General features: G+C 34.8%; 1 long non-coding RNA gene across 30 annotated transcripts in view; it reads right to left on the bottom strand.

Moving 5' to 3' along the window:
- Positions 1-1,740, bottom strand: part of LOC143235526 (uncharacterized) — a 45,479-nt gene extending 43,739 nt beyond the window's left edge. For 3 of the 30 annotated variants that reach the window (XR_013019236.1, XR_013019235.1, XR_013019238.1), the window contains exon 1: positions 818-1,728. This is a non-coding gene — a long non-coding RNA (uncharacterized LOC143235526). Of the gene's footprint in view, positions 1-817 lie in introns of all 30 variants that reach the window. The other 27 variants (XR_013019250.1, XR_013019243.1, XR_013019245.1 and 24 more) reach the window with 19 other exon arrangements.
- Between the last annotated feature and the right edge of the window lie 18,080 nt (positions 1,741-19,820).

Here is a 19,820-nt window from a genome sequence, read left to right as displayed (position 1 = left end):
TATTTTGGCTCATTGTTAGAGCTTTGACTTCCCCACCATTCCCCCTAAAGTTATATTAGATGCATGTAAAGCACATGTCATAACTCAAGGAAATTTATAATTACACTAATAAACAGCACTGAGAATAAAATTCCATAAAAAAAACACTTTATTTATCTTATACTTATAAAAAACAAAAACAAAAAACAACTTCTCACATTACATATTTGGCTATTTCTTTTAATAATTTCTTCATAATACTCATTAAATTAACTATTATTCTCAGCAGCTCTAAACATGGATTTCTAAAAGATATTTCCTCAGTAATCTTATGAGTTTCCAAGTAACAGTGTAATTGCCCACTGTCTTGTGTAATGTATTCTGATCCAATAACTCAACGAAAGTATTGTATTACTGATCTATTTACTAAATAGAAAGTGCTAAGAAATACGCGACCGTCAACTATAACGAAGAAAAATAACAATTGAAAGTATACAATATGACAAAACGTTTTAGTAACATAATACACGACTTGATCTTGTTAGCAAGAACATATCTTCTAAGAACTCGTATATAAAACACATAAAGTCCACATAAAACATGTCAAAGTGCGGTAGACACAAATGCAGAATTGAGCTGACAACGTCAATTTATGAAGAATTCAGAATAGCATCGACACATACTTTCTCAGATTACACTTCATTGAACACAAAAGTATCGTTTACGAACAAAATTGCAAAATCTATTATTAGATCCAAAAACATGTGGCGACTCGGGGAAATTCCCAGAAAAATCAATATTTTTGTTTATGATCAACAAAACTTAAACAGTTGCTTACCGACTTTGGGGCGAATACAGTAACAGTTTCTTGTGCCCACTTCGAGATAACGACAATACTTCTCATAACAATCTCAATCTCACGTAGATCTAACTCAGCCTCTGGACGTTCACCTCCTTTATACAATACTGTATCATTACGCGCAGCATTTGAATCGATTTACAATCGGGATTTAACACTCATACACGAAAATACATTCAAAGGATTATATCGTTGATTAAACAGTAAGCCATAGAACATTGTTATAAATTCGTATAAAACTGCATATAAATGGTTTTTTTTATTAGTTTGTGTATGAAAAATAAAAACTATTATATAACTCGTTAAGAATTTATTACTATACTACAAACCGGTAAAAGAAAATATATCTATGATGCACTCACTACTCTGTAGATAGCATTTTTTTCTAGTTTAAAATATGCACTTTTAGTATTCATACACCTCAAATCAATTTCCTAACTCTCCAACGTTTGTTTAAAATAACAATAAGTAGGCAAACAATGATTTTTAAATACGTGTTTTTTTTTCTTATAGCAAAACCACATCAGGCTATCTGCTCAGCCCACCGAGGGGAATCGAACCCCTGATTTTAGCGTTGTAAATCCGAATTTTTTTTTCTCTTTATTCATCCCACCTCAAAGAGGGGGTATAAACAAAAATACATGAAATAAAACACTAGTTAAATAATTAGCATATGGAGAGAAAACATTGCAAGATACCACCTTGTTAAAAAATTACAACAAAAGGTATAAATGAATTAGAAAATATAAAAGAAGTAATGGTTAGCGGTAAGTATCTAAATCAAATAACACGAAAAACATTAATAAAACAAAGAAAACAATGGAACACTTGTGATAAAAAAGAAAACTTGTAGAAAAGAATACACTTCATCTTAACAAAGCACATAACAGGTATCTTTGTTACTACCATTATAGTGATACAGTAAATAAAACACTAGTTAAGTAATTAGCATATGGAAAAAAACACAAAAAACGAAAAATATTGCAAGATACCTTGCTAAAAAATTACAACAGGTGTAAAATGTGTTAAAAATATAAAAGAAATGATACTTAGCTGTAATTTTTAAATCAAAATACACCAAAAACCTTAATAGAACAATGAAAAGAATGAAACACTGTGATAAAAAAAGAAAACTCAATTGTAGAAAAGAACACATTTTATCTTAACAAAGCACATAACAGGTATCCGTGTATTCCCTTTGTAACCAACCTACCGTTATAGTGATACAATGAATAAAAGACACTTAATCAGTCATGTAACACACATCTATGATAATGTAAGTGTATATGTTTGCGTAAACGCACTTCACAGAACGAAATTAAATGAACCTTGCGATTGCGTGCTAACTGAACAGACCTCGCAGATTGGATAACAAGCCGTGCAAAACTAGTTAATAAGCGAAAAATATTTAAACACCGACCAGGTAAGAGAGGATGAGATCCCACTAACTGGCATCTCCTCCAAACCCAGTTGGAGATAGGGCATCCATAACAAAATTCCAGTAAAGCATACACATAGGACCACAAGGGCTGGACAGAAGAACATATGAAAAACAGATGGTCAATGGTTTCCCGCGTTAGTGCACAAAAAGTGCAAAAACCCGTGGGATGCCTATCCATATGTACCAACTTAACATTAGTAGTCACCGCTCGCAACCATAACAAATAATCCACGGTACAGACATCAAAACCCACAAATGATGAAAAGGTAGATTTGCGAATGAGTGTCCAATCGTCTGGAGGAACAATATTCCCCCAAAAGGATGAAGCAGAGACATGATGAGCAAGTGAACAATTCAAATAACAAAACAACTGCTTCAGAGTTAATCCCCTAAAATGGATCCGTTGATTAGAAGAGTCCACAAAGTACAAGTCTATTTCATGCTGCGTCGAGAACAGCGGAGCTGGCTGAGTAGACGTGAGCGCCAGCCAATCTTCAGGCAATGCATCCATCAAAGAAGTGAGATGTGAAACAATGGTATTGAGATTCAACGACATATCGACATCACCACACATTTCCACAACCGCCTCCACAGGGAGAAATCCTGGGAGCACCTCATACAATAAGTGTCGCACAAGGACCAATCCTGCTTTAATAAATTCAGGAAAATAAAACGTGTGTGACCGAGCATCAACAAGAACAGGATTAAGAAACAATGGTTCGTCGAAAACATGTGATGAAAGAGGAACAGGGGCAAGCCCTTTATCCCCAAGCAGTACCTTCCATGCACGAAACATTTCTTGAATAAACATTGGCAAGACCTTCACATACCTCGGCAAAATCCGGCATTGAAGAGCCCGAAATCCCAATGCGAGTTCACCATAACAAGAGAAAAACCCAGAAAGAAGTTGCCACAAAGGCGACGGACAAGAACCGTCCAAACATCTCTGCAGCAATTTCAAGTGAAAAGCAAGCTTACGAACGTGTATATCTACCAAATTGATACCCCCACTAGCAGAATTCTTGGTCAAGATCCAATAAGCAACCTTGTGAATACCACCCCGCCACACGAAATCTAATACACTTTGACGAAACCGAGCTTCAAATTGCTGTGGCAATGGGAGGATTTGCAATGGATACCACAAAACTGACGCCACCAAGGCATTCACCACGATAGATTTGCCCTTCAGCAACAGGGAACGATATCTCCAGGAAACCAGGATACTAGAGACTTTGCGCAAAACTCCCCGCCACGTATCTTGCAGCATAACATCAAATTGAGAATGAAAAACAATACCCAAAATCCGAATAGGATTCTGAGATATTTTCAACTCTCCCAGGAAATACTCATTAGAAGAGGCCAAGCTCCCAACCCAGAGACCCTGACTCTTTGTCCAATTAATCCTACCACCCGAAGCCCGACCAAAGATACTACAAACATCCAAAACGTATGGCAAGGAATCAGAATCTTGTAAAGTCAATGTAGTGGCGTCAGCATGTTGATAAATAAGGGACGGTGTGTTGAGGAACCCATCACCCCCAATACCTATAATCTGATCATGATGGACCAACATATTTCTCAATGGTTCAACACTGAGAACATAAAGCAAAGCAGACATTGGGCAGCCTTGACGAATATCTCGAGATAAGGAGAACCGATTAGTGAGAAAGCCATTAAACTTAACACAGTTAGAAATATCAGTATAACATAGTTTAATCCAATTAATAAAAGTCGAGTTAAAACACACTCGCACCAGAAGTTGAAATAAATAGTCATGGTTCACCCGATCAAAGGCTTTCATTTCATCGAGCTTCAAAAAAATCCCTCCCCCCTGTCCTGTACGTTCTAAAGATTGGAGAAGCAAAACTAAAGTTAAAGGGTTATCAATGACATCCCGTCCAGGTATACAACCAGATTGATTAACTGACACTAAACTAGATATTACAGTGGAAAGGCGTCGAGCCAGCACTTTAGCCAATAACTTGTAGTCAGTACACAGCAACGTTAGTGGCCGACTATTAGCCGCCGACCGTCGATCCCCGCCCTTCGAAATAGGAACAATCACCCCAATGCACATAGAATGGAGCAACTGTTTGGAATGATAGAGGTCGGATAAGACGGTTACAAAATCATCTACAAATAACGGTAAAAAGTACTTGTAAAATTCTGATGTAAATCCATCAAGACCCGGAGATTTTCCAGTCGGTAAACCAGCAAGTGCAGATAATTCCGAGGCCGTGAAAGGTACATCACACATATGAGCTTGCTCAGGAGAAAGCGTTTTGTCGATAAAGTTGAGCACCATATCTACATCATCCTGCTGAACTTCTTTAGTATACAAAGTAGAATAATAGTGATGTAAAACAGCAGCTATATCATCCACCTCGAACACCTCATTCCCCCTTCAGTAAGCATGGATCGAAACTCTGTCCGACCCTGCCGAACTTTCTCCATACGCAAAAAGTAAGAGGTTGACCTTTCGCCCTCCTCGAACCAACGAATATGTGAACGAATTCGAGCCCCTTCAATGGCGTCATGATCAAATTTCTCCAAGTCTTCTTCATATGCATATAACTTTTCCCTAGACCGAGTAGGGCAACTCGCCAATTTACGCAACTCACGAGAACCGGATGTTCTAACTTACGTTTCTTAAATCGAAAGTCACACGCCCGACGAAGCGAATATCGCTTGGTAATATCACGGATTGCATTTTTTAAGGTCGCATACCAGGAGATCTGGTCACGACCATATACTTGCCAACTACGGCTTCTTTCGATTAAGAGTGTGATGGTATTTATGTATTCAACATCTCTCAATAGCTGATTATTAAAGTGCCAGTAATTTGGACCCGTAACAACTTGAGATAAGTTAAGTTTGAAGCTTAACAGAGCATGATCGGTACCAGGACACCACATCGTATGGAAACTACTGACAGCACTCTGCAAGTTAGCCATAATCAAGGCCCTGTCTAGACGGGAAGTGGTCAACTCTCCAAGAACAAAACGCCTCCACGTAAAATAATAATGATAATGATGTTAATAATAAATGTGCATCCAATAAACCGAATCTTGTAATGAACTGTTCAAAGGCTAGACGACTGGCATCGCGGGATAAACGTACAGGAAATTTTTCACGCGTTTCATCCAAAACACAATTAAAATCCCCAACTACTATTAATCCCGAGCAATCTTCTAAAGGAAAGTCTAATGAACGAAAAAAATCCTGTCGTTCGTAAATGTCACGTGGTGCATAAACAGATGACAATTTAAATGATAAATCCGTAAATATGAACTTTAACGTTATCACTCGACCACCCCCATCCGAGAAATCAAGTATAACTTTGTCACTCAAATGTCGCTGTAACAAAATAGCCACCACCTGACGTCCATTATTGACAAAAACAGCACCCTTCCAATATTCCGTGACAACTTCAATAAGATCATTAGTAAAAAAAGTTTCCTGTAAACACACCACATCAAAATTAGCAGAAAAGTAATCCCAAAAATACGACAATTTGCTGATATTATGCAAACCGTTACAATTCAATACACCCACCCTAAGTGATTGGATCATGCTAAGATAAAAGACATGGTATGAATAAACAAATTAATCGAGTACAAAAGATGAACAAAGATATCAACATGTAATAGAAAATGCACTATGTAAAAGTACATTATTTACTTGCACAATATCGTGATGACACAAAAAATAAGAAGAAAATTAGCAAATAGGTAACTACTGTTGAGACACGGTCTTAGGCTTCGCCTTAGAGAGACGCAGTACCGTCATGTCCGATAAACGTTTCCGTCCACCACCTTTCTTCATGGTCCCAGGAGTGTCCGTTGCCACCACACTCGCATATTTCCGTCGGCGAGATACAGGTTCCACAACAGCACTTGGGGCAGGCTCACCTCTAACCTGTAAGGGTGGGAAGTGGCTGTCTAAATGTCGGCGTCCAATAGAGGGTTGACTACTAGATCGTTCTCTCGCACCTGCAGAAACAGTCGAACGACGAGAAGACTTGTCCTGTGAGACATTAAGGCTCAGATTACAGCTTTCAACAAAAAAGTTATATGCTCTTTTGCATTTTCTTTGTCACTGGAGTCAGAAACTTACTTAAGACACCTGCAAGTAATAATTTTTCTAGATATTTTTTCCTTCTGAACAAAATAGATAACTCACCACTCCAAATAGTGATTTGCCTCTATAACTATTCCAACTTAACAAAACAGTTAACATAACAGGTAGTGATTGACCTCAAGACTTGTTCCTAATGAACAGAATAGTTGACTCACTGCTAAAAGTATTAATTTGTCTCAAAAGTCCTTCATTAAAAAAGAAAATATTTGACTTACCACTCCCAGTAGTAACCTTTCTACAGACTGAACAAAATAGTTGGCTTACTGCTGCAACTAGTGATCTTTTCTCCAGACTCCTTACTTCTGAACAGTAAAGTTGGCTTACCTCAGCAGATAGTGAGCTATCTAAGGATTTGTTACTGCTCAAGAAAAGAGCTTACTTACCACTGAAAGTAGTGATCTGTCTCAGGATTCCACCCTTCTGAACAAAGTAGTTGACTTACCTCTACAGGTAGTGAACTCTCTTCAGAATTGTCAATGCTGAAGAAAATATTACATCTACAACTGCAAATAGTTATTTTTCTCCAGACTCTTTACTTTTGAACATTATAGTTAACTTACCTCTACAATAAATGAGCTGTATCATGACGTGTTCCTACTCCACAGAATAGGTTACTTACCTATGCACATACTGGTTTGTCTCCAGACACATTTGTTCTGTCGAATATTCTTCACTTACTACTGCAGGTAGTGATCTCTCACAAGAATTGTTCCTACTGAATAAAACAGTTGACATACCCCTTATAGTAGTGATCTATGTTCAGATTAGTTCCTACAGAACAAAATAAATGACTTACCATTGCAGGTAGTAAACTGTCTCATGACTTCTTCCTACTCAATAAAATGGATCACGTACCAATGCAAGTGGTGATTTGTCCCAAGACAAATTCATTCTCCAGAAAATTCTTCCCTTACCACTGCAGGTAGTAACTTATATCAAGACGACTTGTTCCTTCTGAAAATAATACTTGACCTTCCACTGAAGGTAGTGATCCATTTCTAGTCTGTTCCAACTGAAGTAAATGTTTGACTTACAGCTACAAGTATTGAGCATTCTCTGGCTCCATTCCAACTGAAGATATTATTTCACTTATCACTGCAAACAGTGACCTATCCATAGAATTATTACAACTTATCACAAGAGTTGACTTACCACAGCTGATAGTGATTTCTCTCCAAAGTTGTTAATACTGAACAAAATAGTTGACTTACCACTAAAAATAGCAATTTTTCTCTGTACATTTTCCTTCTAAACAAAATACTTCACTTACCATAGCAAGTAGTAATATTTTTAAGTTTCATTCACAAAGAAAAAAATAGTTGACTGTCTAATGATTTCTTCCTGCACAAGAAAACAGTTTGCTTACTGATACAGGTAGTGATTTGTCTCTGGACAGTTTTGTTCTCCAGAAAATTCTTCGCATATCACTGTCTCATTCATACTGAACAAAACAGTTGACTTAACACTGAAAATAGTGATCTGTCTCTGGAATCTTCCCTTCTAAACAAAATTATTGACTTCCACTGCAAGTTGTGATTTGTCTTAAGACTTGTTGCTTCCTCACAAAATATCTGAGTGACCACTGCAGGTACTGTTCTCTCTCTCCAGACTTGTCCTTACTGAATAGAATACATGGCATTCCACTGCAATTAGTGATCACTCTCCAAACACATTCCTACAGAACAAATTATTTCACTTACCATTGCAGGTTGTGATCTGTCTCTAGATTTGTTTCTAATAAAAAAAAATAGTTGACTTACCACTGTAGGTACTGATTTACCAGAATTGTCATTCAGAGCATGAGAGTGGACTAACTACTGCATGTTAGTGATATGTTTCAGTTCTTGTTCCCACTCAAAATTATCCACAAAATGGATAACTTAGCATAGCATGTAATTATTTTTTCTTTAGACTTCTTCCTTCTAAGTAGAATTTTAAATTAGAAATCTAAATAGTGATCTGTCTCCAACCTCATTAGTTTTGAACAAAATAGTTGATTTCATTTTTTACACTGAACTGTGTATAGATGCATTCTTTCTGAATAAAATATTTCACTATCCACTGCAAGTAGTGACCTTTATCCAGACACATCTCCACTGCAGAAAATATTTTAGTTACCATTGAACATAGTGTTCTCTCGCCAGCATCTTTTCAACTAAACAGAACAGTGAACTTTCTGCTACCAAAAATGATCTATTGAAAGACTTGTTCCTACTCAATAAAATAGTGAATTTACCATTACAGGTACTGATTTCTCTCCACATTCGTTTCTTCTCAACAAAATAGTTGACTTACATCTACAGATAATGAACTATATCCATATATGTTCCTTTTGAACAAAATAGTTGACTCTTTGCTGCAGGTAATTATATATATATATTCACCATTGTTCCTACTGAACAAAATAGTTGATTTACCATTGGAATAATGATCTTTCTCAAGACTAGTTCCTTCTGAACAAAGTTGTTAAATTTCCATTTCAAATGGTGATCTATCCCCAGACTAGTTGCTGATCTTTCTTCAGTGTCATTACTTTTGAACAGAACAGTTGATTTACCACTGTAGGTAGTAAAATCTCTCAGACTTGTTGCTTCTGAACAAAATACTTCTATTACTACTGCAAATACTGAGCTTTCCCAGGATTCATTTCACTGAAGAGAATATATCTCATATCACAGGAAATAGCAGTCTGTTTCCAACTTAGCAAAACAGTCGACTTACTTTCGCAAGAAGTGATTTCTCTCCAGAGTTGTTGCTACTGAACAAAATAGTTGACTTACCTCTGAAAATAGTGATTTCTCCCTGTACTCTTCCATTCTGAACAAAATACTTCATATACGACAGCAGATAGCAATATTTTCCAGACTCAGATTCATACAGAACAAAAATTTTCACTTACTACTTCATGTAGTGAACTGTCTAATGACTTCTTTTTACACAAGAAAACAGTTCACTTTCCAATGCAAGTAGTGATTTGTCTCCAAATATATTCGTTCTCTAGAAGATTTTTCATTTAACACTGCAGGTAGTAATTTATTTCAAGATTTCTTCATTCTGAACCAAATACTTGACTTTCCACTGAAGGTAGTGATCTGTGTCCAGTCTTGTTCCTACTGATATAAGTAGTTGACTTACCACTGCCAGTATTGAGCTTTCTTTGGATTCGTTCCAACTGAAGAAAGTATTTGATTTGCCATTGCAAATAGTAACCTGTGTCTAAAATTATTCCGTCTTAGCAAATCAGTTGACTACTATAGGAGGAAGTGATTTCTCCCCAGACTTATTTCTTCTGAACAAAATAGTTGATTTTCCATTGGAACTAATGATAATTCTCAAAACTGTTCCTTCTAAACAAAATAGTTGCATTTCTATTTGAAGTGAAGATCTATTTCCAGACTTGTTATTTATCCTTTTCCAGTTTCATTACTTCAGAAAAGAATAGTTGGCCTAACACTGCAGGTAATGATCTCTCTCCAGACCTGTTATTTCTAAACAAAATAGTTGATCTATTGCTCCAGATAGTTATCTATCTCTACCACTGTTACTTTTGAACAAAAAAATTGAATTTCCACTTCAAGTAATGATCTATCTCCAATCTTGTTGGTAATGCACAAAATAGTTTTCTTACTACTTTAGATAGTCATCTGTCTCCAGGCTCATTCATTCTGAATAAAACTATTGACTTACCACAGTAAGTAATGATCTATCTCCAGCATTGTTGGTAATTAGCAAAATGACTGACTTTTCACTGCAATTAATGCTCTCTCTCGTGATTTGTTTGCTACTGAACCAAATAGTTGACTTACCACTTAAAGTAATGATCTGTATCTAGGTTCATTCCTGGTAAGATTGTTAACTTACCACTACAGGTAGTCATCTCTCTCTGCACTCGTTTCTACTGAATAAAATATTTTACATTATAGCAAGTGATATATCTCTCATATCGTTGGTAATGAACAAAATAGTTAACTTACCACTGCAAGTAGTGATTTGTCTCTAAGTTTCTTTCTACTGAACAAAACAGTAGATTTACTGCATTTAAAACTTGTTTCTTCTGAACAAATTAGTTGAATTTTCATTCCAAGTAATAATATATCTCCAGACATATTTCTTCTGAAATGTTTCAAGTAATAAACAGTATACATGTAAATATGAAGGAATTGTATCTGGTTAAGAGTTTATCTGTATTAAACATGAAATTTATTTTTCAATTTACCAACTGCAGGTTAATAATTGTGCTAGTAATTACTAATTCTAATATTAATACTTCATTGAAAAAAAGTAATAAAAAGTGAACATTTTGTAAAAGAATTTTTCTGGGAAACACAACATTGGAAAATTCTTCAGACTGTTCCAATGTAAACTGTAATGTTTTTATACATTAAAAGTGGAATTTTTCATTGAAAAATATAAGTTTTTTAACAACTCCGTTTTTAGTGCTATATTATGAACTACATCAATAAAGATATAATCAAACCCTCACGTCCAGCCCTAGTGGAAGTCATGTCCTTGTTGTGAGGAGGGTTTTTTTATATAAAGTTGAATTCTGTTATAAGAGATGGTTGTTGCACATTTAATATTTGTCTAAGTGTTTGAATCTTGAATGTGAAAACTTTATGAATTTTTGTTCATTGTGTCCCTCGGTAGATGGCGCTACATTGCAAATATTATGTTAGTCAGGTACAGTATAAGCCTGAAACGTAAGCACTCTAACAAGACAAGAGAGCAATTTTTTTTATTCTTGTTTTAATAGGGTCTACTGTACTCAAGACTCATTTCATTCAGAAGTTAGTTATACAACAAAGTACAATATAGATGTATTATGAATTTGGATTCTTCCGACCGCGCATACGAGTGGAAGTAATACATTTTGTTTGTTTGTTTGAAATTAAAGACAAGTTATAGAATTGGCTATCTGTGCTTTGCCCATCAAGCATACTGAAACCCAGTTTCTAGTAAGTCCGCAGACATACTGCCGTGCCACTGGGGGGCAGGAAGCGACATGTGTTTCAAATAAAGGACAAAATAAAACTTTTACGTAGACAGTAAAATTCAAATTGCACAACTTGTAACGTACATGTGTGATATTTACAAAACTTTTACAGTAGGAAAGAATAAAGCTGTAATGTATAATAGAATGATGTTGTAATCAGTGAGTAAATTAAAAAGGAAACTAATAGTTACATAACGTTTAGTAACACGTTTCAGAATTTTATACTGAAAGAGTATAACAAATAGCCAATTTCATAAAACATCGTGTTACATATAACAAGAGCACCAAAATAAAACTTGAGTTTCTCTATATTATTTCCTTGTTCACTTAGCTTTTATTAGTTGCGTTTCACTGTTATACAGTTATTTTAATATCTACGTTTGTTTCAGTTAAATGTGTATTGCGCAAGTCCAGCCTGTTCTCTAAATTTGTAGAAGGTACTCGAGTGTAAGAATCAACAATGTACTAGGTGAATATGTAATATTAGTGACTGCCAGTATTGTTGCCAACTGAACTTTCGACAACGTCTCCTAAAAATGTTTATAAATTAATGCACCAAGAGATATTTACAGAATATTGTTGGTTCGCTACAGTCAGTATAGTATAAGCTATATTATATCGGAAGCTATAATTGTGAAAAACGCTTATTACTACAGAATTTGACCAGGAACGTTTATAGATTTCGAACTTTACAAACTTCAATGAGTTAACTGCGAACGTTAGTATTTCTACGAGGACAATAGATTTGTTTCCTCGGTAAGAAGTGAGCTTATAAATCGCGTGAGAAGAACAGAGCTAACTAGCATTCTCTTCAAGTTAAATGTACCCGCGAATCAACTCAAAATTACATCGCTCGACATGGGCCTGGACATGAAGCATGAAGCATTCAGTTCCAGACCTGATAGAAGACTAGAGACTGGATATTGTTTGTGAGTTTGTAAAATGTTCTTTATTGATAATAACTGTTATTATAAATTGTATTATTATTTGTATATTAAAATATATTCGTGTTAAGAAAATTGTATATATCAATCTTGTGGGCAAACGTCTCCTAAAATATTTACATAAATTTGATATACATTGACATTCAATTAACTTCTAAATTTAAATTAAAATTTTCGACTATTAGAAATTTTAATATGTATTTTACGTTAACATAACAAACTGGAGACTCGTCCGAAATTAATTATAATACGTAACCCTTTTCTTTATAGAGGATATTGTACCCAGAATACATCCAATTTGAGACTCATACATTTAGAAATTATTTTATGGGAAAAGTTTCAGAGTTGCGTGTGATAGCAGACTTGTCTGGATCCTGTTTTGAACAATAAAAATGTGTAGCATATGAAAATAAATTTTGAACCGCTTAGAAATTAACTCGGGTAGAAGAACATTGACTTGGTTGCACTTTTGTTTTGAAAATAAAGTACGTTCCCCTTTGAATATAAATTTGTATACACTGGGTTTCCTTTAAAGAAAACAGTCATAAAGTATTTATATACATTTATTCCTTTATAGGCCTTTAAAGTCCTCGAAGTGTAAGCTGATGGGTTCAGTAAATCGAATATGGTGTTAGGTTTAAGCACTCGCGTCCTTTAACTCCTTAAACTTTGAAAATATCGTTACCAATGAAGGTACACAGGCCCGGCATGGCCAGGTGGGTTAAGGCGTTCAACTCGTAATCTGAGGGTCGCGGGTTCGAATCCCCGTCGCATCAAACATGCTCGCCCTTTCAGCCGTGGGGACGTTATAATCCTACTATTCGTTGGTAAAAGAGTAGCCCAAGAGTTGGCGGTTGGTGGTGATACTAGCTGCTTTCCCTCTAGTGTTACACTGCTAAATTAAGGACAGCTAGCGCAGATAGCCCTCGTGTAGCTTTTCGCAAAATTTAAAATCAAACAAAAAATGAAGATACATAACTGATGAAATATAGTATTCTAACTTTTTTAAGTACGAACACCAAAACAAGTATATTTAATAATCTACATAGCTAGATTGCTTGCTATGATCAGAAATTATTAACTTCTCCAGGAAGCAAATGTGGGTCACATATTCTCATCAAAAGAAAACTTTCTTAAGTTGCACGCCCCCCCTCTAGCACAGCGGTAAGTCTACGGATTTACAACGCTAGAATCAGGGGTTCGATTCCCCTCGGTAAGCTCAGCAGATAGCTCGATGTGGCTTTGCTATAAGAAAAACACACACTTTAAGTAGCACCATTTACATATTTTATTCAAGAAATTATTTATAGTTTAAAATAGGGAATTTATTATATTTTTTCTGATGCTATACCTTTTTGAGAGGTCATCACCGGCGTAATTATGCTATTGTTGTGAGCAATATTTCTAATGTTGTAATTTTTTATTCGCTAGAAAGCCGTCGATGTTGTCATTGAAGCTAATTCTAGAAATATCTGTTACACAGGTAGACTATAAGTATACGACTTTCCAAGAAGCGTCGAATTATTTGAGAAAAATATATACATATATGTGGGTGTATGTTTTCGTATAGCAAAGCCACATCGGGCTATCTCATGATTCCAATATACAAGTAACGCGATACTTTGTACAAGCGGATTGATTGTACATCAGTCCCAGTACAGTTGTTAGACATGTATAGCGTTCATTGTAAACGTACTCTTCGGCCTAAAAAATTACATCATTTTGTCAGATATAAAAATAATATTTAGCATAGGTAGTATGATTAATTTTATGATTGTAATTAACTGATGTCGGAACTATCGAAATGTTTAGAAGACTTAAGTCTTACACATATGAATAACTGCGACTAGAAAGAAAGAGAGCAAAAGCAGTCACATAAAAGAAAAATTCGGTCATAAGAAAGTTAGAAAACGTACAGTTAACCGTTGTAGAAGTAAATGGCCTATCGGTTAATATGTTAAAGTGAGATTAATAGTATGAAACATAAGTAGAATAAATTGTGTTGTTAAACGGTGTTCGGAAGTAATTGAACCAACCTGCAGACAATTATTGAAAGTTCAGTATACAACTGCAGTAATTCATGCAACGGCGTAAGCGAATTAATTATACACTAATACTATTACAATAAAAAGAGAGAAGAATAATTTGGCTTGTCAACTGAATTCTAAAGCAATTGAATCAGTCTAAGTGTAAATTTGCCAACAGGAAGAGAACTGTATAGTGTTTAAGATTCAACTATAATCTTCATAGTACAAAGAGTTTTTGTCTACAAGTTGTTTCTTAAACCCACACAGTTTAAAAGTGGATTAACTTTTTAGAAACATTTAAAGGAGGAAATAAACTAATTTGTGCACGAGATGTAGAATTATTTTCGCCTGATACTTTAGAAAACCCGCAAAGAGAGAATTGCGTTATTTCTATTCAACATGGCGCTACAAACAAACTCACGTGACTCAAGTCGCGTCCTTTTATAAGGCCTATATTATTTTCCTTACCTGTCAGAAAGTCATCAGTTGCCTCTGCAGTCACGTTTTGCTATTCAGTAGATAAATGGTAGGTCTATAGTACAGAAATAACAAGGATGATATAATTAGCGAACATTTTGTGAGAAAGCTTGTTTCACTCAAAAAAAAATATTTTAGTAGCATTGGATATAAAGTATCTATACGAAAACGATAAATTCTTCAAATTTTCTGGGTAAAAATTCATAAATTTTCACACATTAAGCTTTTTAAGGACTTTGTAATATGTATAAAGCAACTTCCACTCACTGGTTATGTGAAGGTATTAATTATTGAATTTAACCGTACGTTAGAAAAGTATGAAGGATGCATCATCTTAATTGATTTGAGTGTAGCTTAATAGGTGTTTTCACTCAGTGTAAGATTTTATTGAGCAAGTTCGGTATCACCCAGTCATCATCGCCGATAGTAATATTATTTTAACGTACCAGTCTCTCTCTTTTAAAATTATCAGAAAAAAATAACAACAACAAAAACATTCATTTTAAATCCTTTAAGTATATTTATGTTTGTAAAAAAACTAATATTTTATTCCAATAAATTTGAGAATACCAAGCTGCCCTTGGTTGACATACAAAGAATTTTAAACCTATGTATCAGCAAGTTTCACCGTGAAGTATTGAAGCAACATACAAAATATGTCTCTTGGTTTACAACTTATGGGAAGCAAAATACATTTGTTTATCAATCTCTAAATACCATGTCAGGATTTTATCTAGGATATTTTCATGATCCAGCTAAGAAGTAATCAACTCCACAATGATCGTTCAGTATCTCATTTTGCTGCTTCGGTATCTGTCATCACTTTACGAACGACCCTGATATGTTGTCGATTCACAGTTAGGATTGTATGCTAAATAAAAGTCTTTGAAACTGCATTGTTCTATATAGTAGATAATGTTTATTTATGCCCGGGGGGATTGCAAAAACGAAGAGCATTGGGGCTGAAATAATTACTGACCAAAATGCCACTGCTGACTTGTGCTGTGAGGGGACTATGGCCATGGAATTATTCTGCTGGCTAGGCAAAGAAACCAAGTTTACCTGTTAAAATGAACCCCCCTTTCTTTCTTCAAATTTCCACCCAGAGTTCATCAAGTAGAGACATACTTTAAGATCTGCATGTTTAATTTGACTAAAGTATATTTTGCAAAAGAAAGAACAAACTGTGTTTAATCGCAATGGCAATCTTTTTATGTATGAAAGGATGCGTTTGTTTTGTTTTGTTTTATAATAATGATTGTGTTCATTTTGTTAAACTTGTCCAATTTCATTATTTCTCATATACTAAGAAAACTAGGTCAATTTATCAAACAGAGAATACTTTCATTGACACCTGCTCAAATCTTGATAATAAAGTTAGAAAAATGATCTTTATATTCTACATAATTTTAGCCGACATCTCACCTTTGTGGCTTTTTCAAGGTTAGTACCTTATACTGTTTGGTACTAGAATATTCGTTAATTTATGAAACTGCTTGTAATTTTATATTTCTCGAGCGTGCCTAATATGTTTCTACCAACCTACAGAACGTTATTGTTTCAGTGTTCTTACACTCTAGTAGAGTTACGATCCTACTATACAGATGTATTAACACGTGACATACATCACTCATATGTTTTATGATTACTTACAGAAGCAGACAGACGACAAACAGCTGCTGCTAAGAAACAAAAAAATTAAAGCTAGAAAAATAGAATGTTTACTAGTATTGTTAAAAACACATTGCAAGCTATACGATACAAACTCAAAGAAATAACATTAAGTATAATGGTATGATGTGCGTTTGTATTTTTGAATGGTACTTTACTAACATGTATCATTCATTGGTGGGGAAGTTTTATGTTGGTCACACATATATAATGGTATGTTCCGAGTTTCTCCTACATATAATTTGATACTGTTTCTGGTATGGCACATGTTTGATTCTGAAGAGTAAACTAATAGTTCTTTCAGGGCTTCACTGGTTTTTGTTATGTTGATTGTCTGTTGCGATTACTTACAGCTTTATGAATCGTGGTTGCGATTGTCATGTTTATTAAAGTAATATTTATTGGGGTGTCTTGTTTATAAAAGTAATATTTATTGGGGGTGTTTTCATATATGGATTTTGTTTTGGGGTCTGTTACTGTGGTAATGTCTGTTTTTGTGATTTAAAAGCATTGTTTGTATAATACTTTTATCTCTTTCTTAATATTAGGGTTTGTTTTCAATGGCATTCGATGTTAAATAGTTTTGATTTATTACGTAACGGATTTACTATTAGATATATATTCTAATATCGATGTTTAAGTTAAATTTATATTTAGAAATGTATACAACTCATACTTTTAAACCTGCATTGCTATATACTCCACTCTTCACTAAAGTTGTAGAAGATTTTCGAGTGTGAGAATCAACAATGTGTGTTTGTAAACACTAGTGTATCGCCAGTATTGTTATCTAGGCTGAAATTTCTAGAAACTTTCTTCTAACGTCTATAAATGTGACCGATAAGACGTGCCAAGAGACAGTATATTATTGGTTTGTGATAGTTCAGGGGTAACCAAATCGCGGCTTTTGACATATAATGTGCGGCTCGCGGAAATATGTTGACTGAGCTCCTTTTTCATCACAATTAATATAAAAGGTAAATAAAAGACGTTCGAGTTTTATAATTACTTACCTGGTATAAACTGAGAATCCACTGGATTAAAATGTAAGTTTACTGTTCATGGTGAGTAAATATATTTAATAATTTAAATCCTAATTTTAATGCTAAATTTGAGTCAGGAATTAAATAAATTTCGGATTAACAAGGATGAGAATCAATAATCATACAAGCCGGTGCTGGCAATGTTAGTTTTAGTGGGCGTGGCTTGTGGTCGCGTGACTGTTGAATGTGCGGCTGTGTTGCAGGCATGAATTAGTAGAGTGTTAGTGAGATACTGGGTGCTCTAGAGTTTGGTTGCATTGTATGTGTTGAAGCTTATTGTTCCTTTTCACGTTAGAAGTGTTTGTGAAAATTTTGTGCAGAAAGATGGCGTCAAATTGTAATGAGCGAAAGTATGAAGATGAAAACAAAAATTTTAAGCCAGAGAGAGGAAGATTTTGCATTCATCGTTAAAGGAGGTAAATCTTTGTGTCTTATCTGCAATGTATTACTCAGTTATTACAAAGCCAGTAACTTGAAACGCCACTATGAAACAAATCACAGAATCTTTTCGTCTGATTATCCACATAAATCAGAATTACGGAAAACAAGTTAACTGTATTAAAAATCATTAAATAGCCAGCAGACACTGTTGGCAATGTTCAGTAAGGAAATTGATACAATGATTGAAGCTAATTTTGTTATATCATAGAATACTGCTCGTGCTAAACGCTCATATTCTGATGATGAATTTGTTAAAAAGAATATACCTAAAGTTGTTGCAGTGTTAGATCCAAATAACACAAAACTTCAGCAACTAATAGCACAAACGCCAGCTTCACGTCACACTACAGAGAGAAGTGTGTTCCAGATCAGTGCTGATGTTGCAGGCAAAATGCAAAATGATTTAAAAATTTCCCTTGCATTCAGTTTAGCCCTTGACGATTCTACAGACATACAAGACAACCCACAACTAGCGGTATTTGTTCATTATGTTTCTTCTGATTAACTGTGAAATAAGAGATATTGGACTTAGTAGCACTAAAAGAAACAACTCGTGGTATTGACATTAAAAATACGCTTGACAGAGCCTTAACAAATGCTGATATTCCACTGGATAAACTCTTCAGTGTTGCAACAGATGGAGCACCTGCAACGATGGGAAAACATGCAGGATTAATTGCATTTATGAAAAGTGATCCCAGCTTTCTAGAGTTTATCCCTGTTCATTGCATTATTCATTGTGAATACATGACAACCAGATACTTCAAATATGAAGATGTCATGATATTTGTTCATATGCTTAAATGGAAAGACCAACCAACAGTTCAAAAATTTTATTGAACAACTGGAGCTTGAAGATAAACCCAGTAATATCTTATATAGGTTTGTGAATTTGTTGAAGTCTATTATTACTTTTCTTGAAGAAAAGATTCTATCCTCAGCTGGGAAATGATGAATGGATGCAAGATCTAATGTTCCTTACTGATATAATGAATTATCTACAAACTCTCAACTTGACACTCCAGGAAAAGGATAAGATTGTTTCTGATCTTACTCAGACAATTTAAAGCTTTCAAAATAAAATAAAGACTTCTTCAAAGAGACGTATTGTCAAGAAACTTGTTACTTTTGCAATCTTAAAAGGAGAGTAAACACATTACTTGATATTGAAATAAAAGACCACAAACTAGAAGAATACAAAAATAAATTACAAGGGCTGCTTGATAATTTCCTAAACAGATTTGAGGACTTTCTGGTAAATCCTTTCATTCATGGTTGATGTGATCAATGATGGTTGTTCAGTTCTCGAACCTCCGGTTGCAGAATCATCTGCTGAGGAAATGGAACTAATAGAATTACAGTAGGACCTGGATATAAAGATGATCCATAAATCCCATTCTACAATTGAGTTCTGGAAGCAAGTTACAGAAATAAAATATCCTGAACTGAAGAAAACCAGTGTGCGACTCATCTCAATTTTCAGCACAACATATTGCTGTGAATCACTGTACTCTGTAATGAAACTTGCTAAGTCGAAGCGTCGTGCAATCCTTACATAGCAACACCTGGCAGAGATAATTCGTACAGCCTTGACAGCATCTCAGCGGAATTTCGACACTTGCAAACAGGATTGAAACTCACAAGACCTCTACTAGCAGTAAATAGTCAGCTAATTATATCAGTCTGTTTGTGTCAGAAAAATATTATAACACTAAAATTTTGTGAGGTGGTATCTGATTAAAATATCCCTAATTTTGTTTTACATATTTTCCTCCTTGTTTTGACTAGATATTTACTAAGATAAA

Source organism: Tachypleus tridentatus, chromosome 12 (genome assembly GCF_004210375.1).
Source record: "Tachypleus tridentatus isolate NWPU-2018 chromosome 12, ASM421037v1, whole genome shotgun sequence".
Taxonomy (NCBI): Eukaryota; Metazoa; Arthropoda; class Merostomata; order Xiphosura; family Limulidae; genus Tachypleus; species Tachypleus tridentatus.
Note: the sequence above shows the minus strand (reverse complement) of the source record. Positions and strands in the feature narration are given on the sequence as shown.